Below are 26487 nucleotides of genomic sequence, written 5' to 3' on the forward strand. Positions count from 1 at the left end.
TATCTCAACGTTATTTTTTTTAAATTATAAAGAAACTCTGATAATGTTTCACAGTCTATCATTTTTATTTTAATATACAGATGAAAAGAGGAGCAATATTAGGTATTTATCTATCTATATCTATCTATCCGTGATCTATTTATTATCTCTCTATCTATGCTATCCATATATATATATATATATATACACACACACACACAGTTGTGCTAGAAAGTTTACATACCCCGGCATAATTTTGCTTTCTTGTTTTTTTTTTGAGAGAATATGAATGATAACACCAAACTTTTTCTCCACTCATGGTTAGTGGCTGGGTGAAGCCATTTATTGTCAAACTACTGTGTTTTCTCTTTCTAAATCATAATGACAACCCAAAACATCCAAATTACCCTGATGAAAAGTTCACATACCCTGGTGATTTTGGCCTGATAGCATGCACAGAAGTTGACACAAATGGGTGTGAATAGCTACTAAAGGTAACATCCTCACCTGTGACCCGTTTGCTTGTAATCAGTGTATGTGCATAAAAGCGGAGTGAGTTTCTAGGATCCAGACAGACTCTTGCATCTTTCATCCAGCCACTGACATTTCTGGATTGTGAGACATGGGGAAAGCAAAAAATTGTTAACAGAGCTACGGGAAAAGTTAGTTGAACTGTATAAAACAGGAAATGAATACAAAAAGATATCCAAAGTATTGATAATGCCAGTCAGCAGCGTTCACACTGTGATTAACAAATGGAAAATCAGGGGCTCTGTAAAAAGAAAACCACGGTCAGGTAGACCAAAAAAAATGTCGTCCACAACTGCCAGGAAAATTGTTCGGGATGCAATGAAAAACCCACAAATAACATCAGCTGAAATACTGGACTCTCTGAAAACTAGCAGTGTGGCTGTTTCAACATGCACAATAAGGAGGCACTTGAAGAAAAATGAGCTGCATGGTCGAGTGGCCAGAAGAAAGCTATTACTGCACAAATGCCACAAAGTATCTAACCTACAATACGCAAAATTGCACAGAGACAAGCCTCAAAACTTCTGGAACAAGGTAATTTTGAGTGATAGGACCAAAATTGAACTTTTTGGCCACAATCATAAACGTCACACTTGGAGAGAGGTCACAAGGCCTATGATGACAGGAACACCATTCCTACTGTAAAGCACAGAGGTGGATCGCTGATGTTTTGGGGATGTGTGAGCTACAAAGGCACAGGTAACTTGGTTAAAGTTCAATGAAAGATAAATGCAGCACGTTATCAGCAAATACTGGAGGCAAATTTGCAATCATTATCCCAGAAGCTGCGCATAGGACGTACTTTGACGTTCCAACATGACAACGATCCAAAACACAAGGCCAAGTTGACCTGTCATTGGCTACAGCAGAGAAAAGTGAAGGTTCTGGAGTGGCCATCTCAGTCTCCTCACCTCAATATCATTGAGCCACTCTGGGGAGATCTCAAGCGCGTAGTTCGTGCTAGACAGCCCAGAAATTTACAGGAACTGGAGGCTTTTTGCCAAGAAGAGTGGGCAGCTTTACCATCTGAGAAAATAAAGAACCTCATCCACAACTCCCACAAAAGACTACAAGCTGTCATTGATGTTAGAGGGGGCAATACACGGTACTAAGAAATGGGGTATGTGAACTTTTGATCAGGGTCATTTGGATGTTTTGGGTTGTCATTATGATTTAAAAAGAGAAAACACAGTAGTCTGACAATAAATGGCTTCAACCAACCACTAACCATGAGTGGAGAAAAGTTTTGTTATCATTCATATTCTCTGGAAAAAAAGGCCAAGAAAGCAAAAATTCTGCTGGGATATTTAAACTTTTTAGCACAACTGTATAAGTGTGTGTGTCACTGACATCTATATATCTAACTATCATCTGTTATCTACAGGTCCTTCTCAAAAAATTAGCATATAGTGTTAAATTTCATTATTTACCATAATGTAATGATTACAATTAAACTTTCATATATTATAGATTCATTATCCACCAACTGAAATTTGTCAGGTCTTTTATTGTTTTAATACTGATGATTTTGGCATACAACTCCTGATAACCCAAAAAACCTGTCTCAATAAATTAGCATAGCAAGAAAAGGTTCTCTAAACGACCTATTACCCTAATCTTATGAATCAACTAATTAACTCTAAACACATGCAAAAGATACCTGAGGCTTTTAAAAACTCCCTGCCTGGTTCATTACTCAAAACCCCCATCATGGGTAAGACTAGCGACCTGACAGATGTCAAGAAGGCCATCATTGACACCCTCAAGCAAGAGGGTAAGACCCAGAAAGAAATTTCTCAACAAATAGGCTGTTCCCAGAGTGCTGTATCAAGGCACCTCAATGGTAAGTCTGTTGGAAGGAAACAATGTGGCAGAAAACGCTGTACAACGAGAAGAGGTGACCGGACAATGAGGAAGATTGTGGAGAAGGACTGATTCCAGACCTTGGGGAACCTGAGGAAGCAGTGGACTGAGTCTGGTGTGGAAACATCCAGAGCCACCGTGCACAGGTGTGTGCAGGAAATGGGCTACAGGTGCCGCATTCCCCAGGTAAAGCCACTTTTGAACCATAAACAGCGGCAGAAGCGCCTGACCTGGGCTACAGAGAAGCAGCACTGGACTGTTGCTAAGTGGTCCCAAGTACTTTTTTCTGATGAAAGCAAATTTTGCATGTCATTCGGAAATCAAGGTGCCAGAGTCTGGAGGAAGACTGGGGAGAAGGAAATGCCAAAATGCCTGAAGTCCAGTGTCAAGTACCCACAGTCAGTGATGGTGTGGGGTGCCATGTCAGCTGCTGGTGTTGGTCCACTGTGTTTCATCAAGGGCAGGGTCAATGCAGCTAGCTATCAGGAGATTTTGGAGCACTTCATGCTTCCATCGGCTGAAATGCTTTATGGAGATGAAGATTTCATTTTTCAGCACGACCTGGCACCTGCTCACAGTGCCAAAACCACTGGTAAATGGTTTACTGACCATGGTATTACTGTTCTCAATTGGCCTGCCAACTCTCCTGACCTGAACCCCATAGAGAATCTGTGGGATATTGTGAAGAGAAAGTTGAGAGACGCAAGACCCAACACTCTGGATGAGCTTAAGGCCGCTATTGAAGCATCCTGGGCCTCCATAACATCTCAGCAGTGTCACAGGCTGATTGCCTCCATGCCACGCCGCATTGAAGCAGTCATTTCTGCCAAAGGATTCCCGACCAAGTATTGAGTGCATAACTGAACATTATTATTTGATGGTTTTTTTGTTTGTTATTAAAAAACACTTTTATTTGATTGGCCGGGTGAAATATGCTAATTTATTGAGACAGATTTTTTGGGTTATCAGGAGTTGTATGCCAAAATCATCAGTATTAAAACAATAAAAGACCTGACAAATTTCAGTTGGTGGATAATGAATCTATAATATATGAAAGTTTAATTGTAATCATTACATTATGGTAAATAATGAAATTTAACACTATATGCTAATTTTTTGAGAAGGACCTGTATTATCTAGTATCTATTATCTATCTACTCCATATAGTGGAGAAAATGAGGAAGCAGCACACCAAAAATTTAGTGCAAAAAAGCTATTTTAATGGACCATTTGTGCAACATTTTGGCTCTGTGTGTGTGGGCCTTCTTCAAAACTTGAAAAGGCTAACACTCGGAGCCGAAACGTCGCACAAATTGGTCATTAAAATAGCTTTTTTGCACTAAATTTTTGGTGTGTTGCTTCCTCATTTTCTCTACTATAAGGACTGGTATGTACCTATGAAGCTCTGCACCCAACCTTTACCTTTTTTTGGTAATGTTCTCTATTTTGTTTTTCTATTATCTATCTATTATTAATCTATTATCTGTCTATTTATCTTGGATTTACTGTGGAGGTTTCTTACAATCATTTATACAAGACTATTCAAATTATTGTCATCAGTACATCATCTGTTTACACAGGTATATTGCTGACCATTGATTCACATCCTGTATTATACTCCAGAGCTGCACTCACTATTCTGCTGGTGCAGTCACTGTGTACGTACATTGCATTACTGATCCCGAGTTACATCCTGTATTATACTCCAGAGCTGCACTCACTATTCTGCTGGTGCAGTCACTGTGTACATACATTACATTACTGATCCTGAGATACATCCTGTATTATACTCCAGAGCTGCACTCACTATTCTGCTGGTGCAGTCACTGTGTATATACATTACATTACTGATCCTGAGTTACATCCTGTATTATACCCCAGAGCTGCACTCACTATTCTGCTGGTGCAGTCACTGTGTATATACATTACATTACTGATCCTGAGTTACATCCTGTATTATACTCCAGAGCTGCACTCACTATTCTGCTGGTGCAGTCACTGTGTACATACATTACATTACTGATCCTGAGTTACCTCCTGTATTATACCCCAGAGCTGCACTCACTATTCTGCTGGTGCAGTCACTGTGTACATACATTACATTACTGATCCTGAGTTACATCCTGTATTATACCCCAGAGCTGCACTCACTATTCTGCTGGTGCAGTCACTGTGTACATACATTACATTACTGATCCTGAGTTACATCCTGTATTATACCCCAGAGCTGCACTCACCATTCTGCTGGTGCAGTCACTGTGTACATACATTACATTACTGATCCTGAGTTACCTCCTGTATTATACTCCAGAGCTGCACTCACTATTCTGCTGGTGCAGTCACTGTGTACGTACAGTAAATTACATTACTGATCCTGAGTTACATCCTGTATTATACTCCAGAGCTGCACTCACTATTCTGCTGGTACAGTCACTGTGTACATACATTACATTACTGATCCTGAGTTACATCCTGTAGATCTTTTATTATAAAAATGAAAAACATAACAATAATAATAACAGAAATATAACAAGAATATCAGCCAGAAAATAGTCAGTGTAATGAACACTGGTCCAGCCGCTTATTGTCTCCTCTCACACATACAGTACAGACCAAAAGTTTGGACACATCTTCTCATTTAAAGATTTTTCTGCATTTTCATGACTCTGAAAATTGTTCATTCACACCGAAGGCATCAAAACTATGAATTAACACATGTGGAATTATATACTTAACAAAAAAGTGTGAAACAACTGAAATTATATCTTATATTCTAGGTTCTTCAAAGTAGCCACCTTTTGCTTTGATGACTGCTTTGCACACTCTTGGCATTCTCTTGATGAGCTTCAAGAGGTAGTCACCGGGAATGGTTTTCACTTCACAGGTGTGCCCTGTCAGGTTTAATAAGTGGGATTTCTTGCCTTATAAATGGAGTTGGGACCATCAGTTGTGTTGAGCAGAAGTCTAGTGGATACACAGCTGATAGTCCTACTGAATACACTGTTAGAATTTGTATTATGGCAAGAAAAAAGTAGCTAAGTAAAGAAAAACGAGTGGCCATCATTACTTTAAGAAATGAAGGTCAGTCAGTCCGTAAAATTGGGAAAACTTTGAAAGTGTCCCCAAGTGCAGTGGCAAAAACCATCAAGCACTACAAAGAAACTGGCTCACATGAGGACCGCCCCAGGAAAGGAAGACCAAGAGTCACCTCTGCTTCTGAGGATAAGCTTATCCGAGTCACCAGCCTAAGAAATCGCAGGTTAACAGCAGCTCAGATTAGAGACCAGGTCAATGCCACACAGAGTTCTAGCAGCAGACACATCTCTGCAACTACTGTTAAGAGGAGACTTTGTACAGCAGGCCTTCATGGTAAAATAGCTGCTAGGAAACCACTGCTAAGGACAGGCAACAAGCAGAAGAGACTTGTTTGGGCTAAAGAACACAAGAAATGGATAGTAGACCAGTGGAAATCTGTGCTTTGGTCTGATGAGTCCAAATTTGAGATATTTGGTTCCAACCACCGTGTCTTTGTGTGATGCAGAAAAGGTGAACGGATGGACTCTACATGCCTGGTTCCCAGCGTGAAGCATGGAGGAGGAGGTGTGATGGTGTGGGGGTGCTTTGCTGGTGACACTGTTGGGGATTCATTCAAAATTGAAGGCATACTGAACCAGCATGGCTACCACAGTATCTTGCAGCGGCCTGCTATTCCATCTGGTTTGCATTTAGTTGGACCATCCTTTATTTTTCAACAGGACAATGACCCCAAACACACATCCAGGCTGTGTAAAGGCTATTTGACCAAGAAGGAGAGTGATGGGTGCTATGCAAGATGACCTGGCCTCCATAGTCACCAGACCTGAACTCAATCGAGATGGTTTGGGGTGAGCTGGACCACAGAGTGAAGGCAAAAGGGCCAACAAGTGCTAAGCATCTCTGGGAACTCCTTCAAGATTGTTGGAAGACCATTCCCAGTGACTACCTCTTGAAGCTCATCAAGAGAATGCCAAGAGTGTGCAAAGCATTCACCAAAGCAAAAGGTGGCTACTTTGAAGAACCTAGAATATAAGACATAATTTCAGTTGTTTCACACTTTTTTGTTAACTATATAATTCCACATGTGTTAATTCATAGTTTTGATGCCTCCAGTGTGAGTGTACAATTTTCATAGTCATGAAAATACAGAAAAATCTTTAAATGAGAAAGTGTGTCCAAACTTTTGGTATGTACTGTATGTCCACCTAACCACAGACACGTGAACAAGTGCTTGTGGATAGGGACGGTACATCTCACTGACGCACACTGGGTTAACAATGGAAGGCGGGACCCAGTCGGACCTTGGGATGGAACACATCCTCCCCACGCCGAGGATTGCTGGCCCTAAGTCAATCAGGGTTGCCCCCACAGTCTACAGCTCCTGCTCCTCCTCCTCTTCATCCTCCATCTCTGAAATCAACACATCAGTCAGAAGGTGGAAGCACTGCAGCACTGCCTCAGCCAAGCGGCAACAGGTGGTGCCGAAGCTAATCTGCATAGGTGACAAACCACACAATGCAGAAGAGTTGTGGGCAGTGCTGAAAGAGCAGTCAGATGTTTGGATGACACCGTTGAACCTACAGCCAAGCATGGTCGTGGGTGACAATGGCTGTAACCTGGTGGTGGCTCTGAGGCAAAGTGAGCTCACACATATACCTTGCTTGGCCCATGTGCTTAACCTCGTGGTTCACCGTTTTCTGAAAACCCGGAGCTGCCAGATCTGCTAGTGAAAGTATGCCATCTGCCTGTACATTTTAGAAAGTCAGCTACAGCTTCAGCCGCCCTTGCCGTGCTTCAGCAGCATTTACAGCTTTTAGGTCACCGGCTGGTGTGATGTCCCCATGCACTGGAACTTCACGCTGTTTATATTGGAAAGGCTTTGTGAGCAGAAGAGGGCAGTTGTTGACTACCAAGATCAACAAGGCCGTCGATATTCAGTTCAGACTCCACACATAAGACCTCAGGAATGGACATGGATGTCCGACATATGTACCATCCTCCAAAAACTTTAAGAACTGCACCAAGATGGTGAGTGGCAATGATGCCATAATTAGCATCACCATCCCGCTTCTCAGCATTCTGAAAACCTCTCTGCTCACAATTAAAGAGGATGCATTTCAGGCAGAGCACAAGGACATAGACTAAGGAACCATACAGGGGGATTACACTCAGCCCAGCCTCATGTCTTTTCAATGTGGACTGATAGGCAATGAGGAGGAGGAGGAGGAAGAACAGGAGCTACTTTCATGTGGTATAGATGGTACAACAAAGACAGCTGTCATACCATCTGTTCAGTGGGGATGGCCTGAGGACAGGGAGGAGGAGGAGGAGGATGAGAACAGCATGGTCAGTCGCCCTGTTGGTGAGGACACGAAGGTCTTGCCTGTTAGCACTCTGGCACGCATGGCTGACTTTATGTTGCACTGCATTTCACGTGAACCTCTCATTATGAAAATTTTGGGTGACACTCATTACTGGTTGGTGACACTTCTAGACACACGCTACAAGGAGAACTTTCAATCTCTTCTACCAGAGGCAGAGAGGTGTACTAAAATGTTGCAGTACCACAGGGCCCTAGTAGCGGAATTACTTCGAAAATTCCCATGTGAGAACGCTGGCAGCAGACGTCAGAGTTTGTTGTACAACCAAGGAGTCCAAGCCAGAGAGACAGAAGTACAATCCAGCTCAGGCAGGGGAGCAATGGCACAGTTCTGGGACAGTTTTCTCAGACCCTCCCATTGTGACGCCACAGAGACAAGGGGTGCTGTCTCAAGAAGTGCTATGTTTATGAAGATGGTGAGGGAGTACCTTGCAGATCGTACAAACGTCCTCCTTGATTCCTCTGTGCCTTTTAATTATTGAGTATCCAAACTAGACATGTAGCATGAACTGGCTCTCTACGCCTTGGAGGTCCTGGCCTGGCCTGCCCTGCTGATAGCATTCTGTCAGATCGGGTTTTTAGTGATGCTGGTGGAATTATCACAGACAAGCACATCCGCTTGTCAAATGAAAATGCTGACAGGCTGACTCTTATAAAACTGAACAAGGACTGGATTTGGAAAGACTTCTGTGCACCACCAAGTGAAACCAGTGAAACATAACCTCAAATACATTCTCTCTTTTGGGGAGGTGTATTCTCATGCACCTCTTCATAACCACACATGGGTATACGCTTCCACATTTGGTCTGTTTGTCGTTATCCTCCTCCTTATCCTCATCCTCATCAAACACAACCACTAGATGACCGGGGTGAACATGCTCTGTACTGTTATAGGCTCGTGAATTTTGGGGCACGGTGGGCTGTGAAGGCACTATTTTATTTACTAAAAAGAGGACCCCACATTGGGGAATTGGGCATTACATTACATTGGACCTACTTCTTAAGTCTGTCTCCTGCAGTGTGTATTTCACCTGCCACTAGATCACCAGGGTGAACGTGCTCTGTACGGTGCATTTTTGTCAAGGGGGCTGTGATGGCACTAGTCTATTTTTAAAAAAGGTCCCCCCATTGGGGAATTGTTTGGCAGCTCATGCACTGCATTACAAGTCTCAGAGATACACACCACTACATTGGGCCTACTTCTTACGTCTGTCTCCTGCAGTGTGTCCTTCACCTGCCACTAGATCACAAGGGTGAACATGCTCTGTACAGTGCATTTTGGGCAAGGGGACTGTGATGGGACTATTTTAGTTTGTAAAGAAAGGACCAGACATTGGGGAATTGGGCATTACATTACATTGGGCCTACTTCTTAAGTCTGTCTCCTGTAATGTGCCCTTCACCTGCCACTAGATCACCAGGGTGAACGTACTCTGTATGGTGTATTTTGGGCAAGGGGGCTGTGATGGCATTAGTCTATTTTAAAAAAAAACATTCCCCCTTTGGGGAATTGTTTGGCAGCTCATGCACTGCATTACAAGATCAGTGACACACACCACTACATTGGGCCTACTTCTTAACTCTGTCTCCTGCAATGTCTCTTGTTTATCTGCCACTAGATCACCAGTGTGAACGTGCTTTGTACTGTTATAGGCTGGTGAATTTTTGGGCAAGGGGCCTGCAATGTCACTAGTATATTTTTAAAAAAGGTACCCCACATTGGTGAAACATCCTTGTTGTCAAAGACTTGATAACATTTGTGTACCTTAAAAAGCTCCCTTAAAAAGCTCCTATTTGTGTTGCCTGGTTGCTCACATTGGACACAATACACTTCATGTAAATTAGATAAAGCAATACTGTTAGTTTGGCTCAATAGTTCATTACAAATATTTCTTTGTCCACTATATTAGTTTCTCTCCTTGAGAGCCATAACTTTGTCTGCCTCAAATGTACAAATGGAGAATATACAAATGGCGATTTGTAAACAAGATTGAAATACTGTATACCGAATTCATTCAGACAATCACATAGCTGCATTTCTTGTAAAACATTTACAGACAATGCTCATAGTGACACAATCTTGATAAATGTTTGTTTATTCACTTCACAAACAGTTCTAAACCTCTGTATGTTTGCTGTTTGTCATTGTAAAACATTAAGGTTTACTGAAACTATGCCGGTGGTTTGATCTAAATCCTTGTGACTTTTATTTTCTAGGGTTTATGGCCCCTCGTCTGATGAGTCCATGATATCTCAGTTTCATCCAACCTTGAAAAGTGGCCACTTGAAGGACTGGGTGAAACTAGAGTTACTACATAGTGTAAATCACTATTTGAGACAGAAAAAACATGACTAAGACAGATGCCAAAACTGAGGTATCTGTACATGTACAGTGTGCTGACACCTGCATAATTGGGGATGCCTATGCAGTATAGGTAATCTCCCAGGGGTTCTCTGTTTTAGTGTTGCTTCTCTGATATTCCAGACGGATGATGTTTATAAGCCTCTTAGTGATGGTCTAAGTATACTGTTTGTAGTTAATCTTCATATATACATAATCACTATATTCATTTAATCCTTATATGTACTTAACCTTTGTATGTTAACATATTCAAAAGTGTACGCACGCACAATCATACTATTCCTTGACTTTCATAGTTTGCAATAAAATTGCGTTGTATTGCAAGTATTAGCCTATTTAAAAGCCGTTTCTGAACCTTAGTGTTAAAAACATGGCAAATAAAATTGCCAAATTCTCCTGTAAGTAATTGTGCAAAGAGGAAACCATCATACCATTAAAAAATACAAGTGGATTTTCATGGGCCCATCCAGTATGTGGGTTCCAAGGTGTAATGGGGAGCAGATGACTGACTATGCAGCAGGGCTGGCCTTGCCGCCAGTGTGTAAAACCAAGGAGTACGGGAGCACAAAATGCAGATTGTGAAGTGGATTTTCAGGGGCCCATACAGTATGTTGGTTCCAAGGCTTATTGGGGTGCCTTTGAATTGGTAGCAGGGCAGGCCTTGAATTCAATGCAACACTTTTTCAGGAGTCCCCACGGGACATCTTATGAAAGGGGTATTGTGGTGCATCGTAATTCTTGGCAGCCCATCCACTCACAGCATAGGCTACAACAGCTTAGGAGACCCACAGTTTAATAATGGCCCTTTAAGAAGATTAATGCCGCCAGATGCACCAGTAAAAATAGGCTCTGTGATTTTAAGAGTCCCTCCTTCGTAAATTAAACAAGATGAGTCAGCAGAATAGTGAGTGCAGCTCTGGAATATAATACAGGATGTAACTCAGGATCATTAATGCAGTGTATGTACACAGTGACTGCACAAGCAGAATAGTGAGTGCAGCTCTGGAGTACAATACAGGATGTAACTCAGGATCAGTAATGCAGTGTATGTACACAGTGACTGCACCAGCAGAATAGTGAGTGCAGCTCTGGAGTATAATACAGGATGTAACTCAGGATCAGTAATGTAATGTATTGTATGAACACAGTCAGGGCCGGCGTTAGGGGCAGGCAGACCAGGCAGCTGCCTGGGGCCCCCACTCCCCCAGGGGCCCCCAGCTAGCGGCAAATCACGCAGCCGCTATGGGGCCCCGGGCCCCTGTGAGGCAGGGGGCCCGCCTGCCGCCAGCGCTGACTCCCCCGCCGCATTGAACTGTACCGGCATCTGCCGGTACAGTTCAAAGCAATGATGGAGGAGAGAGCGTCACCTGACGCCCCCTCTCCCATCATTCCCCGCTCTGCCTCTGACACAGCGGGTGCGCGCGCACTCACTGTGTCCCAGGCAGAGCAGCTGCAGCCGCCGACACAGGAGCAGCGCGGGCACGTGTGGAGAGGTGAGGAGCTTGTGTTTTTTTTTTTTCTTTTTACTGGACGGGGAGAGGAGAGGGGAGGAGGGGAGAGGAGAGGAGAGGGGGGGATGTGAGCTGTGGTGTACACCACTGGGGGCTGTGCTGTATACTACTGGGGGCTCTGCTGTATACCCCTGGGGGCACTGCTGTACACCACTGGGGGCTGTGCTGTATACTACTGGGGGCTCTGCTGTATACCCCTGGGGGCTCTGCTGTATACCCCTGGGGGCTCTGCTGTATACCCCTGGGGGCTCTGCTGTATATTACTGGGGGCTCTGCTGTATATTACTGGGGGCTGTGCTGTATACCCCTGGGGGCTCTGCTGTATACCCCTGGGGGCTCTGCTGTATACCCCTGGGGGCTCTGCTGTATATTACTGGGGGCTCTGCTGTATATTACTGGGGGCTGTGCTGTATACTACTGGGGGCTCTGCTGTATACCCCTGGGGGCTCTGCTGTATACCCCTGGGGGCTCTGCTGTATACCCCTGTGGGCTCTGCTGTATACCCCTGTGGGCTCTGCTGTATACCCCTGTGGGCTCTGCTGTATATCCCTGTGGGCTCTGCTGTATACTACTGTGGGCTCTGCTGTATACTATATGGAGGACTATGGCGTGTGCATTTTAATATATGGAGGACTATGAAGAGTGTATTATACTATATGGAGGACTGTGGAGCACATTATATTATATGGAGGACTATGGGGTGTATTTTACTAAACAAGTAAAATGCTGCATATTCATTGGGTGATTGGATTGTTTATGCCGGAATAAAAATCATTGTTCTCAGCAGCACATCACCCTATGTAAACTGTAGATGTGCTGCTGATAACATGATACTGTATGGTGATCTGTTAGTGATCTATTAGTGATGGTTCTGTCCCATCATTCTTTCTCAGATGGTGGAAAGAGGCCGGGAAACAAGCGTCCAACGACTTCAGTATTGTCGATCACACTCGTTTAGCGGCCTGAGATCAGCGCAGGTAAATACAACCGAAATGCTTCTGTGTGACGTGCAATATGTTAGCATTTGGGGCCCCATTTTAAACTTTGCCTAGGGCCCCACTTTGCCTAAAACCGGCCCTGAACACAGTGACTGCACCAGCAGAATAGTGAGTGCAGCTCTGGAGTATAATACAGGAAGTAACTCAGGATCAGTAATGTAATGTATGTACACAGTGACTGCACCAGCAGAATAGTGAGTGCAGCTCTGGAACATAATGCAGCATGTAACTCAGGATCAGTAATGTAATGAATGTACACAGCGACTGCACCAGCAGAATAGTGAGTGCAGCTCTGGGGTATAATACAGAATGTAACTCAGGATCAGTAATGTAATGTATGTACACAGTGACTGCACCAGCAGAATATTGAGTGCAGCTCTGGAGTATAATACAGTGTTGTGAATTCTGCTTTTGGGTTCCCTCCGGTGGTAGTAGGTGGTAATGCAGTTGTCCCTGGGTTGCAGTCCTGGTCAGGTGTGTCTGCTGATTGCAGTTCTGACTGGGGTATTTAGGTGTGCAGGATTCATTAGTCCTTGCCAGTTGTCAATTGTTGTTGGGAGGTGTAGGACCTCTGCCTGGTTCCTCCTGCCTTTCTGCCAAATCAGCAAAGATAAGTGTCTGGGTTTTTTTTCCTGTGGCACACATGCTGTGTGCTTCACAATTCAGTGCTATTCTTTGTGTTTTCTTGTCCAGCTTAGACTGTGTCAGTATTTTCTCAGTCTTGTTGGATTCTCTGGAGTGGCAGATATACATTCCATGTCTTTAGTTAGATTGTGGAACTTTTTGTATTATCTGTTGTGGATATTTTTGGAAGGGTTTTAATACTGACCGCCTAGTAATCTGTCCTATCCTTTCCTATTTAGCTAGAGTGGCCTCTTTTGCTAAATCCTGTTTTCTACCTGCGTGTGTCTATTCTTCTCCTACTCACAGTCATTATTCGTGGGGGGCTGCCTATCCTTTGGGGGTCTGCTCTGAGGCAAGATAGCATTCCTATTTCCATCTATAGGGGTATTTAGTCCTCCGGCTGTGTCGAGGTGTCTAGGGTTTGTTAGGCACACCCCATGGCTACTTCTAGTTGCAGTGCTAGTTCAGGATTTGCGGTCAGTACAGGTTCCACTGACTCCAGAGAAAGTTTTCATGCGGCTCCAAGGTCACCAGATCATAACAGTACAACTGGCCCATAATGAGTTAAATGCATCTCAGAAGAAGGGAAGAAAGGTATTGAGCCATTTTTTTCTGCAGTCTGTTCTGTCTTTTCTTCCCTTTTTATTTATGGGTGGCTGAGGAGTCTTGTTCCAGCATGGATGTTCAGGAATTTGCTTCTCGTGTAGACCAGCTTGCTGCTAGGGTACAGGGTATTTCTGATTATATTGTTCAGACTCCTGCTTTAGAGCCGAAGATTCCTACCCCTGATTTGTTTCTTGGTGATATGTCCAAATTTTGGGGTTTTAAAAACAATTGTAAACTGTTTTTTGCTCTGAGACCGCGATCCTCCAGTGATTCCATTCAGCAGGTTAAAATTGTCATCTCCCTGCTGTGTGGCGATCCACAGGATTGGGCATTTTCCCTGGAATCTGGGAATCCGGCCTTGCTTAATGTAGATTCCTTTTTTCAGGCTTTAGGATTATTATATGATGAACCTAATTCTGTGGATCAAGCAGAGAAAACCTTGTTGGCCCTGTCTCAGGGTCAAGAGGCGGCAGAATTGTATTGTCAGAAATTTAGAAAATGGTCTGTGTTGACTAAATGGAATGATGATGCTTTGGCGGCAGTTTTCAGAAAGGGTCTTTCTGAATCCGTTAAAGATGTTATGGTGGGGTTTCCCACGCCTTCCGGTCTGAGTGATTCTATGTCTCTGGCCATTCAGATTGATCGGCGCTTGCGGGAGCGTCAAACTGTGCACGCTGTGGCGTCGCCCTTAGAGCAAAGTCCTGAGCCAATGCAGTGTGATAGGATTTTGTCTAGAACGGAACGACAAGGATTCAGACGTCAGAACAGGTTGTGTTATTATTGTGGCGACGCTTCTCATGTCATTTCAGTCTGCCCTAAGCGGACAAAAAGGAACACTAGTTCATTTACTATCAGCACTGTACAACCTAAATTTCTGTTATCGGTGTCCTTGATCTGCTCATTGTCATAATTTTCTGTCATGGCATTTGTGGATTCAGGCACCGCCTTGAACTTAATGGATTTTGAGTTTGCCAGGCATTGTGGTTTTCCCTTGCAACCTTTGCAGAACCCTATTCCTTTAAGGGTGATTGATGCTACACCTTTGGCTAAAAATAAGCCCCAGTTTTGGACACAGGTGACCATGCACATGGCGCCAGCCCATCAGGAAGATTGTCGATTTCTGGTGTTGCATAATTTGCATGATGTTATCGTGCTGGGTTTCCCGTGGTTGCAGGTACATAATCCTGTGTTGGAGTGGAAATCTATGTCTGTGACTAGTTGGGGTTGTCAGGGGGTTCATAATGATGTTCCTTTGATGTCAATCTCCTCTTCTTCCTCTTCTGAAATTCCAGAGTTTTTGTCTGATTTTCAGGATGTATTCGATGAGCCCATGTCCAGTTCCCTTCCACCGCACAGGGACTGTGATTGCGCGATTGACTTGATTCCAGGCAGTAAGTTTCCTAAGGGCCGACTTTTCAACCTGTCTGTGCCTGAACATACCGCCATGCGGAGTTATGTTAAGGAGTCTTTGGAGAAAGGGCATATTCGGCCATCTTCTTCACCGTTGGGAGCAGGTTTTTTTTTTGTTGCTAAGAAGGATGGCTCCTTGAGACCTTGTATTGATTATCGCCTCTTGAATAAGATCACTGTCAAGTTTCAATACCCTTTATCTATGCTTTCCGATTTGTTTGCTAGGATTAAGGGGCTAGTTGGTTTACGAAGATTGACCTTCGGGGGGCATATAATCTTGTTCGTATTAAGCAGGGTGATGAATGGAAAACTGCGTTTAATACGCCCGAAGGCCATTTTGAATACCTTGTGATGCCATTCGGGCTCACTAACGCTCCATCTGTTTTTCAATCCTTTATGCATGATATCTTCCGGACTTATATTGATACACTTTTGATTGTATATTTGGATGATATTTTGATTTTTTCCGATGATTGGAAGTCTCATGTGGAACAGGTCAGGATGGTATTTCAGATCCTTCGTGACAATGCTTTGTTTGTGAAGGGGTCTAAGTGTCTCTTTGGGGTGCAGAAGGTTTCTTTTTTGGGCTTTATTTTTTCTCCCTCATCTATGGAGATGGATCCGGTTAAGGTTCAGACCATTCATGATTGGATTCAACCCACATCCGTGAAGAGCCTTCAGAAATTTTTGGGTTTTGCAAATTTTTATCGCCGGTTCATTGCTAACTTCTCCAGCGTGGTTAAACCCTTGACTGATTTGACGAAAAAAGGCGCTGATGTGGCGAATTGGTCCTCTGCGGCTGTCTCTGCCTTTCAGGAGCTTAAACGCTGATTTACTTCTGCTCCGGTGTTGCGCCAACCAGATGTTTCTCTTCCGTTTCAGGTTGAGATTGATGCTTCTGAGATTGGGGCAGGGGCCGTTTTGTCTCAGAGGGATTCTGTTGGTTCTTTGATGAAACCGTGTGCTTTCTTCTCCCGCAAGTTTTCGCCTGCTGAACGCAATTATGATGTCGGCAATCGGGAGTTGTTGGCTATGAAGTGGGCATTTGAGGAGTGGCGACATTGGCTTGAGGGAGCTAAGCACCGTATTGTGGTCCTGACCGATCATAAGAATTTGATTTACCTCGAGTCTGCCAAACGGCTGAGTCCTAGACAGGCTCGATGGTCCTTGTTTTTTTCCTGTTTTGATTTCGTGGTTTCGTATCTTCCAGGTTCTAAGAATATTAAGGCTGATGCCCTTTCTAGGAGTTTTTTGCCTGATTCTCCTGAGGTCCTTGAACCGGTCGGCATTCTGAAAGAAGGGGTGGTCCTTTCTGCCATTTCCCCTGCTTTACGGCGGGTTCTTCAGGAATTTCAGGCTGATAGACCTGATCGCTGTCCTGTGGGGAAATTGTTTGTTCCTGACAGATGGACTAGTAGAGTGATTTCTGAGGTTCACTGTTCTGTGTTGGCTGGTCATCCTGGTATTTTTGGTACCAGAGATTTGGTTGGTAGGTCCTTTTGGTGGCCTTCGTTGTCACGTGATGTGCATTCTTTTGTGCAGTCCTGTGGGACTTGTGCGCGGGCCACGCCTTGTTGTTCCCATGCTAGTGGGTTATTTTTGCCATTGGCCGAGTTTGCCCTTAATAATCGGACTAGTTCGGCTACTTTGGTTTCGCCTTTTTTTTGTAATTTTGGTTTTCATCCTTGTTTTTCTTCTGGGCAGGTTGAGCCTTCAGACTGTCCTGGTGTGGATTCTGTGGTTGACAGGTTGCAGCAGATTTGGGCTCATGTGGTGGACAATTTGGTGTTTTCTCAGGAGGAGGCTCAACGTTTTGCTAACCGTCGTCGGTGTGTTGGTTCCCGGCTTCGGGTTGGGGATTTGGTCTGGTTGTCTTCTCGTCATGTTCCTATGAAGGTCTCTTCCCCTAAGTTTAAGCCTCGGTTTATTGGTCCTTATAGGATTTCTGAGATTATTAATCCGGTGTCTTTTCGATTGGCGCTTCCGGCCTCTTTTGCTATCCATAATGTCTTCCATAGATCTTTATTGTGGAAATATGTGGTGCCCGTTGTTCCCTCTGTTGATCTTCCGGCCCCTGTTTTGGTTGATGGGGAGTTGGAGTATGTGGTTGAGAAGATTTTGGATTCTCGTTTTTCGAGGCGGAGGCTTCAGTACCTTGTCAAATGGAAGGGTTATGGCCAGGAGGATAATTCTTGGGTTTTTGCTTCTGATGTCTATGCTGCTGATCTGGTCCGTGCCTTTCATCTGGCTCGTCCTGATCAGCCTGGGGGAGCTGGTGAGGGTTTGGTGACCCCTCCTCAAGGGGAGGGTACTGTTGTGAATTCTGCTTTTGGGTTCCCTCCGGCGGTAGTAGGTGATAATGCAGTTGTCCCTGGGTTGCAGTCCTGGTCAGGTGTGTCTGCTGATTGCAGTTCTGACTGGGGTATTTAGGTGTGCAGGATTCATTAGTCCTTGCCAGTTGTCAATTGTTATTGGGAGGTGTAGGACCTCTGCCTGGTTCCTCCTGCCTTTCTGCCAAATCAGCAAAGATAAGTGTCTGGTTTTTTTTGTTCCTGTGGCACACATGGTGTGTGCTTCACAATTCAGTGCTATTCTTTGTGTTTTCTTGTCCAGCTTAGATTGTGTCAGTATTTTCTCAGTCTTGTTGGATTCTCTGGAGTGGCAGATATACATTCCATGTCTTTAGTTAGATTGTGGAACTTTTTGTATTATCTGTTGTGGATATTTTTGGAAGAGTTTTAATACTGACCGCCTAGTAATCTGTCCTATCCTTTCCTATTTAGCTAGAGTGGCCTCTTTTGCTAAATCCTGTTTTCTACCTGCGTGTGTCTATTCTTCTCCTACTCACAGTCATTATTCGTGGGGGCTGCCTATCCTTTGGGGGTCTGCTCTGAGGCAAGATAGCATTCCTATTTCCATCTATAGGGGTATTTAGTCCTCCGGCTGTGTCGAGGTGTCTAGGGTTTGTTAGGCACACCCCACGGCTACTTCTAGTTGCGGTGTTAGTTCAGGATTTGCGGTCAGTACAGGTTCCACCGACTCCAGAGAAAGTTTTCATGCGGCTCCAAGGTCACCGGATCATAACATACAGGATGTAACTCAGGATCAGTAATGTAATGTATGTACAGAGTGACTGCACCGCTAGAATAGTGAGTGCAGCTCTGGAGAATAATACAGGAGGTAACTCAGGATCAGTAATGTAATGTATGTACACAGTGACTGCACCAGCAGAATAGTGAGTGCAGCTCTGGAATATAATGCAGCATGTAACTCAGGATCAGTAATGTAATGAATGTACACAGTGACTGCACCAGCAGAATAGTGAATGCAGCTCTGGAGTATAATACAGGATGTAACTCAGGATCAGTAATGTAATGTATGTACACAGTGACTGCACCAGCAGAATAGTGAGTGCAGCTCTGGGGTATAATACAGAATGTAACTCAGGATCAGTAATGTAATGTATGTACACAGTGACTGCACCAGCAGAATAGTGAGTGCAGCTCTGGGGTATAATACAGGATGTAACTCGGGATCAGTAATGTATGTACACAGTGACTGCACCAGCAGTATAGTGAGTGCAGCTCTGGGGTATAATACAGGATGTAACTCAGGATCAGTACAGGATCAGTAATGTAATGTACTGTATGTACACAGATTGTAATTGTATTTGTTATGTGTTAATACAAATACACATTTACTGTATCATTTTACAAGCAGAAGGTGTTACAAACATGGTTTTATTTTTTTACCCCAGAGGTACAATTGTGGAGACCATTGATTCTTCTGTGTCCCAAAATTCAGGTAATAAAAAATGAAATGAAATCTTAGGGTGTAAATACATTTCTCATATCTTTCTTGTAGTGTTTGGCTTTTATATTAGTATTGTCGTAGTTCCCATAATCTGCTTCACATTTTTTATTATTAACTATTTAAGTGTGAGGGAACTTATAGGTAAAGTGAGGACATGATCTACAGAATGGTACGAACGTCGTGTGCACAACTGACGTAGTGGTGCCTGGGTAGGTTCCCAAACCATAACAACCATCAAAACATAACCCAGCACTCAACTTAAGCGGTGATGAAAATAAGAGGATTTTATTCATCCAATATAAGCCAGCTTATATTGGATGAATAAAATCCTCTTATTTTCATCACCGCTTAAGTTGAGTGCTGGGTTATGTTTTGATGATCTACAGAATGTCTTATTTATGACAAGCTGTGGCATTACATTTGCTAGAAATCTCTCTCATAAAAAAAGCAAAAAGTGAATATATGTAAAAACATAAAGCAGGCTTAAAACACAAAACCAGACAAATTCTCATGTAGTGAGTTGTCCTGTAAGTGAGGTGACTGGAGTTCATCATCTATGAACTCCGGTGACCTTCCCTACGCCACAGTTACACACTGCAGCACCTTTCTCACGCTCCTGTCTCATTGTGAGCCGGTTGGTGTGAATAACTGATGTGACCACTATCCAAATCATCCAGATGATCATGGTACATGCTCATTAAAGGATTATGATTGGACAGGTGAGAAATATGGTGTTTTATTATTTTTTGCCTTTTACAGGGGACGTGGGCTTCAGTGGATTATCTTCTCGTAGGTCAGTTGAGGGCAATGGTGTTTTATTTTTGTCTTTTACAGGGCACATGGGAATAAGTGTATTAGGCGTAATGGTGAGTATAACTTTTTATTTTTATTTCAATTAAAGGTGTCAGTGTCTTTATTTCAATTAAAATACCTAATTCTGTGGTTAGTAATGACGTTATCTTTTAGAAGCCTCTCCTTTACTAACCCCTAGGCTTTATGTCAGCGGCCATAAAACAGCTGACATTAACCCCAAACCTATTACCCCACTTGCCACTGCACTAGGGCAAGTAGAAAGAGCCGGACAAAGTGCAACAATTGGTGCATCTAATAGGTTTGTCTTTTCTAGGGCAGCTGTGATCTGCTATTTTTAGGCAGGGGAGGGCCAATGTCCATGGCCCATTCCCAGTCTTAGAATACTAGTTCCCAACTGCCTGCTATAGCTTGACTGGTTGTCAAAAATAGGCAGAACCCCATGTCGTTTTTTTAAAATTATTTATTTATAGAATATTAAAAAATAGCGTTTAACCCCTCTATTCTTGATAACCAGCCATGATAATGCTGACAGATGGTAGTTGCAGCTGTCGGTTTTGCCTGCACTGGTTAAAAAATTGATTTTTAAGAGCACAGGTGCCGGCTGATAAATACTTTCATTGGCTGAACCTGCTCTCACTGCTATCAACAAGAGCAGGCATATGATGATGAGCATTGCCTGTGACTGGTGGTAACCGTTTTTCCCTCGGTAACAGCTGCTGGCTCACATGCTTTCATCTCACGTGGTGGGAATCACAGTGCTCTGATGGTTGGTATCGATCATATCTCCGATCAGAGCCTGGTTTGTCGCACTATCACACAGATGACAGCATGGCAAGCCATGGATGATAGGGTCCCCCATTCATCTGAATAGGGTCGGTGTTCGTGTTCCAGTTTAGGTACTGATCTGTTACCTGTATGTCTTACAGAAATAAATGAAAAGGGTGAACTCAAACAGACTAACTAAAAAAAACCCTTTAAAATTTAACTTTTATTGATAGGTAAAATATACCCTACCACCTGTGAAGGTGCATTCATGCATAAAAAAGATAAATCAGCCTGAGCAGGACATATCAAAACAGTGGAGAGGCAAAAATAGTGCTTTCTCCTCCCTGTTCAATCCCTGAGATATATGATGACTCGCTACAGGTGATATAAACACTAAATTGGACTACCATACAGTCCTAAAACCGCTCCTCCTATTCTCGACCTGGCAGGACGCAAAGGAAGAAATAGAAGGCCAGATTGGCATGTAATATTATTATACTTGTAGGTTACCAAAATGAATTTAAACTGATGGTAAAGGTAAGGGTCAGATTATATGCAGGTGGGCCCATTTAGGATCCCAGATACGCCAAAGGTACAGTAGTTGTAGAGCATTGTAGATATAGGGTATATACTCAATACACTGATGATTGATTGAATAAAAATGTATAGGCAACTCCCAATCATATAACATATGGTATATCGTAGCCTTCCACCTCAGGGTAAATTCCACAAATTCTCTGATAGACCTAAATTCTCCATGACTACCAAATTTCCTATCAAGATATCAAACCAACAATGCTCACAATCCACTAATTTACCAACAAAATTATGCTGGCAACCAGAAGCGCCAGAACACCCCATGCCACAGATACTGAATGCATCAGCAGATATATTGTAAAAGTTGCAGCTCAATAAATGTAAAGCAATGAAATGGATAAATCTGCTTATCTTTTCATGGTGCTGTCCACTGATGGCGCTACTGCACTCCACATACTCTCAACGCGTTTCTCCCTTTCATGGGATCTTCAGGAGAGATCAGTTGATCAGCATATTGGCGATGTTGCCATATCCAAAGAAATGAGGCTGCTACCTCAACTAACTAAACCTACTATATAAATACCTTGGCGTGCACGTGTAGTTCAAATCCAACTTCCTGTTGGTGATCATCATCAGCGTGTAAGAGGATGTCTCCATATCGTGCACTGCGCATGCGTCTGTACCCTTGCGGCCGCTAGAGGTAGAGTTGAAAGATACACTCCTCCCCAACAATCACGCATGCGCAGAAGGTATACCGGCTCCTGCGCATGCGTCATAGGTCAACGTACGCTCACCGGTGTTCACGTACGACAGTACGTATTTTTACTAAAAACCATAGTTACCGGCAGACCTAGGCTGGACATAGTCCACCCGTTCTGGCACTTGAGGAGAGGTAGTTCTATCCACCTCACCAGTACCGCAGACATATCTTCACCAGCACCAGAGGTAATTTAGATAGTACAACCATTTCCAGCAGCTCAGTGATAGAGACCAGCTACTGCGCATGTGTCACAAACCAGCGCATGTTTAGAGGGTATTCACAAGGATCCTTATATCAATTTCATGGCCTTCTCAAAACAACAACCACAACCAACCATCTCCTCACAATGCAGCATGAAGCTATCTCTGGCAATGAGTGCTTGCCAGGGCCCAGAATATACTGGAGAGGGGAGTGCCCAACAGTGAACAGCTGAAAGCCTTGGTGCAGGAAAGCTTCCAAGAGCTCTCAACTGAGCAAATTAACCCCTGCACTGCTATAAGAAACCTGCAACATTTACTATGAAGTGATTCTAAACAGTGCAGGAGTAGGAGAAATCAGATGCTGCAGTCTTCTGGCTCCTCTCTGTCATGGTAAACCCGTGACAGTACCTCCCCTTTTCTATGAGGGACCTGTGGGGTCTTTCTAGAGTTCTGGACAATAATATATACTAACCTCACTACTCATTTGTCCTGCCGCTGTGGATCCATTTCTAGTTATCTGTAGGATTAGACAAAATTCAAGGTCACCCGTTCATGCATTTTTTTCACAGGAAATTTGCTTTGAATTTAATGTTCCTTACTGTGCTCTAAAGTCTCTCCAGACCACAGAGCATAATAAATGTAATGTATACAAATAGAAAATTGTTATACTCCCGTCACTGCTCATTTATTTATCCCCTCCGCTATTCACCACTAGCTATCCTGTCCATGCCGCATCTTTTGCTACCCTCTGCTTGTATTGGGATCCACAGTCCTCCCACACTGGGCCAAGACAACCCTCTTTCATGAGACCTGGGAAAGTCTTGCACATGTGTGCTGATAGGTCGCAATGTCACAGAATGTCACCTTTTGCATGTAGGTGCAGAACCCTTCCAGGCCTCATGAAAGCCCAGAAGTCCAGCTTATCATAAGAGGCCAAGGGATTCCACCGCAAGGGGCGTAAGATCAGAAGATGTGGCGCACAATGAACGGTCGGCAATGAGTAGTGGAGGACCCAAAGGGGTGAGTTGAGAATATAGTTTGTTTTTGTTTTTTAAGCTCCTTATTTATAGCTCTTTATGGTTCAGAAAAATGGTGTCCAGTGGTCTCCAGTCTACTGATTCAGTGCATAATCGAATTATAAATTAAATATGCAGTTTCATTAATGTGGATGTTTATTAAATTTGAGTAGAAGTCAATTCCACTCAAATTTATTCGCTCCTCTCTACTGGCTAGTCATAGTGCAACACATGTTTTAACATCCTGACACCATGTCATCAAAACGTGCATTGCTGAGAATTGGTCATTGCCAGGAGGATGGACAACGACTGAACATCTGGAAATGGATGTCCACATCTAATGTAAAGACACCCAACACTGGGGGGAGAGCTGTGGTGGTAAGACAGGTTAGTGATGAAGGGAGTGGATTTAGTTTTAACCTGTTCTGTACCTTTTAGCATTCAGATAGATAGCAGCAGGTCAACTCCATTTTGCTGGATTCACCAGAAGCAAATCTCAATAATTTGAAATTCAGGCAAATCAAATGTTTTTGTAAAAAATCGAATCAAATTCTACTTTTAAAGCAAATACGTAATCATTCCCAAGATGAAGCTATAGCAGGTGAAACATATTTTAGAAGTCGTGGGCCCCCCAAATTTGTGGAAGCTGTCCTTGCCTTTTGAACCAAGTTATTACTTTTGCTCATGTTTGCCATCTTTATTTCTTGGGACTGTAAATAAGAAAGTTCTATGATGGTTGGTCCCCAGTAGAAGCTGCACTGTAAGTTTTGCACGTAAATATATTCTGTACCTATTATCTAAGAAAAACGTCTTTATATTTCAGACTATGCAAACATAGAAGAGCTGCAGAAACGAGCCAAAAATACGGTAAAATTGCCTAACTACCCATCTATCTACCTATCTATCTACCGTATATTCTCAAGTATAAACTGGCCAGAGTATAAGTTGAGACACCTACTTTTGCCACGGAAAACTGGGTTAGCTTACTGACTCGAGTATAAGCCGGGTATGCATGGTCCCCTCACCCCTGTCCTGCTATGACTGCCTCCCCCTTCCCTGTCCTGGTATGAATGCCTCCCAGTTCCATCCCTGTATGCATGCTTCCTTATTCACTATCCCAGACTGCATGTTTCCTATTAAAAAAAAAACATCATTCTCACCTAGTTGCGTGCTCTGGGTGCTGGCACTGCATCTTGTTCTGGCCGCTGGCACCTGCCTTCAGCTGTTCCTGTGCTCAGCGGTCACGTGGTACCGCTCATTAAGGAGATGAATATTCACTCCGCCTGTGGGAGTGGAGACATGTCCATATTCGTCACCTTAATGAGCAGTACCACGTGACCGCTGAGCACAGGATGAGCTGCAGGCAGGCGCCAGCGGCCAGAACGAGATGCAGTGCAAGCACCGAGGGCGCGCAGGTAGGTGAGAATGATGTGTGCGCCAGCTAATGGCACCCGCTGCTCCGCCGGCTTTCTGTACCGTGGCTCATGTATAAGCCGAGTGGGGCCTTTTTAGCACACAAAAAAGTACTGAAAAAGTCAGCTTACACACGAGTATATACAGTATCTATGTTATAAGTAGTGTTGAGCGATACCGTCCGATACTTGAAAGTATCGGTATCGGAAAGTATCGGCCGATACCGGCAAAGTATCGGATCCAATCCGATACCGATACCCGATACCAATACAAGTCAATGGGACTCAAGTATCGGACGGTATTCCTGATGGTTCCCAGGGTCTGAAGGAGAGGAAACTCTCCTTCAGACCCTGGGATCCATATAAATGTGTAAAAGAAAGAATTAAAATAAAAAATATCGCTATACTCACCTGTCCGACGCAGCCTGGACCTCAGCGAGGGAACCGGCAGCGTTGTTTGTTTAAAATTCGCGCTTTTACTTGGTTACGTGAAGTCCCGGCTTGTGATTGGTCAGGGCGGCCATGTTGCCGGGACGCGGACCAATCACAGCAAGCCGTGACGAAATTACGTCACGGCTTGCTGTGATTGGTCCGCGTCCCGGCAACATGGCCGCCATTAACCAATCACAAGCCGTGACGTCACGGGAGGCTGGACACGCGCGCTTTTTAAAAAGCGCGCGTGTCCAGCCTCCAGTGACGTCCCGGCTTATGATTGGTCACGGCGCCATGTTGCCGGGACGCGGACCAATCACAGCAAGCCGTGACGAAATTACGTCACGGCTTGCTGTGATTGGTCCGCGTCCCGGCAACATGGCCGCCATTAACCAATCACAAGCCGTGACGTCACGGGAGGCTGGACACGCGCGCTTTTTAAAATGGGCGCGTGTCCAGCCTCCCGTGACGTCCCGGCTTGTGATTGGTTGCGCCGCGGTCAACCAATCACAAGCCGGGAGGCTTGTATAATACATCAGCTGAGAGGTGATACATGGGAATGTGAGACACATCCTGCAAATTCGACCAAACTTATTATGCAATAATTGATGTTTTGCCAACATTGGCAGTTTCCCCTTGTTTGGTTTAGTTCATCCTCACTCATTTTGTGCGCCGCGGTCAACCAATCACAAGCCGGGAGGCTGGACACGCGCGCATTTTAAAATTTTAAAATGGGCGCGTGTCCAGCCTCCCGTGACGTCCCGGCTTGTGATTGGTTGCGCCGCGGTCAACCAATCACAAGCCGGGAGGCTGGACACGCGCGCATTTTAAAATTTTAAAATGCGCGCGTGTCCAGCCTCCCGGCTTGTGATTGGTTGATCGCGGCGCAACCAATCACAAGCCGGGACGTCACGGGAGGCTGGACACGCGCCCATTTTAAAATGCGCACGTGTCCAGCCTCCCGTGACGTCACGGCTTGTGATTGGTTGCGTCTCCCATGTGACTGCGACGCAACCAATCACAAAGCCGGGACGTAATTTTAAAATCCTTAAGGACCTGAAATTACGTCACGGCTTGCTGTGATTGGTTGCGTCGCCCATGTGACTGCGACGCAACCAATCACAACACCGGAACGTAATTTTAAAATCCTGAAGGACCTGAAATTACGTCACGGCTTGCTGTGATTGGTTGCGTCCCGGTCACATGGGCGGCACGCAACCAATCACAAGCCGGGACTCACGTAAAGGAAAGAAAAGCGCGAATTTTAAACAAAGAACGCTGCCGCTTCCCTCGGTAAGGTGCAGGCTGCGTCGGAGAGGTGAGTATAGCAATATTTTTTATTTTAATTCTCTCTTTTACACATTTTTACATTAATGTTGTTTCGATACCGATACCCGATATCACAAAAATATCGGATCTCGGTATCGGAATTCCGATACA

At 44.1% G+C, this 26487-nt stretch overlaps 1 long non-coding RNA gene across 1 annotated transcript; it reads left to right on the forward strand.

Annotated features, from left to right (window-relative positions):
- Positions 1–78: 78 nt before the first annotated feature.
- On the forward strand, positions 79–24070 carry LOC143773267 (uncharacterized). Its single transcript, XR_013215120.1, has 3 exons — positions 79–102; positions 19057–19103; positions 24027–24070. It is a non-coding gene; the product is annotated as an uncharacterized LOC143773267 (long non-coding RNA).
- The last annotated feature ends 2417 nt before the right edge of the window (positions 24071–26487 follow it).

This window comes from Ranitomeya variabilis, chromosome 5 (assembly GCF_051348905.1).
Source record: "Ranitomeya variabilis isolate aRanVar5 chromosome 5, aRanVar5.hap1, whole genome shotgun sequence".
Taxonomy (NCBI): domain Eukaryota; kingdom Metazoa; phylum Chordata; class Amphibia; order Anura; family Dendrobatidae; genus Ranitomeya; species Ranitomeya variabilis.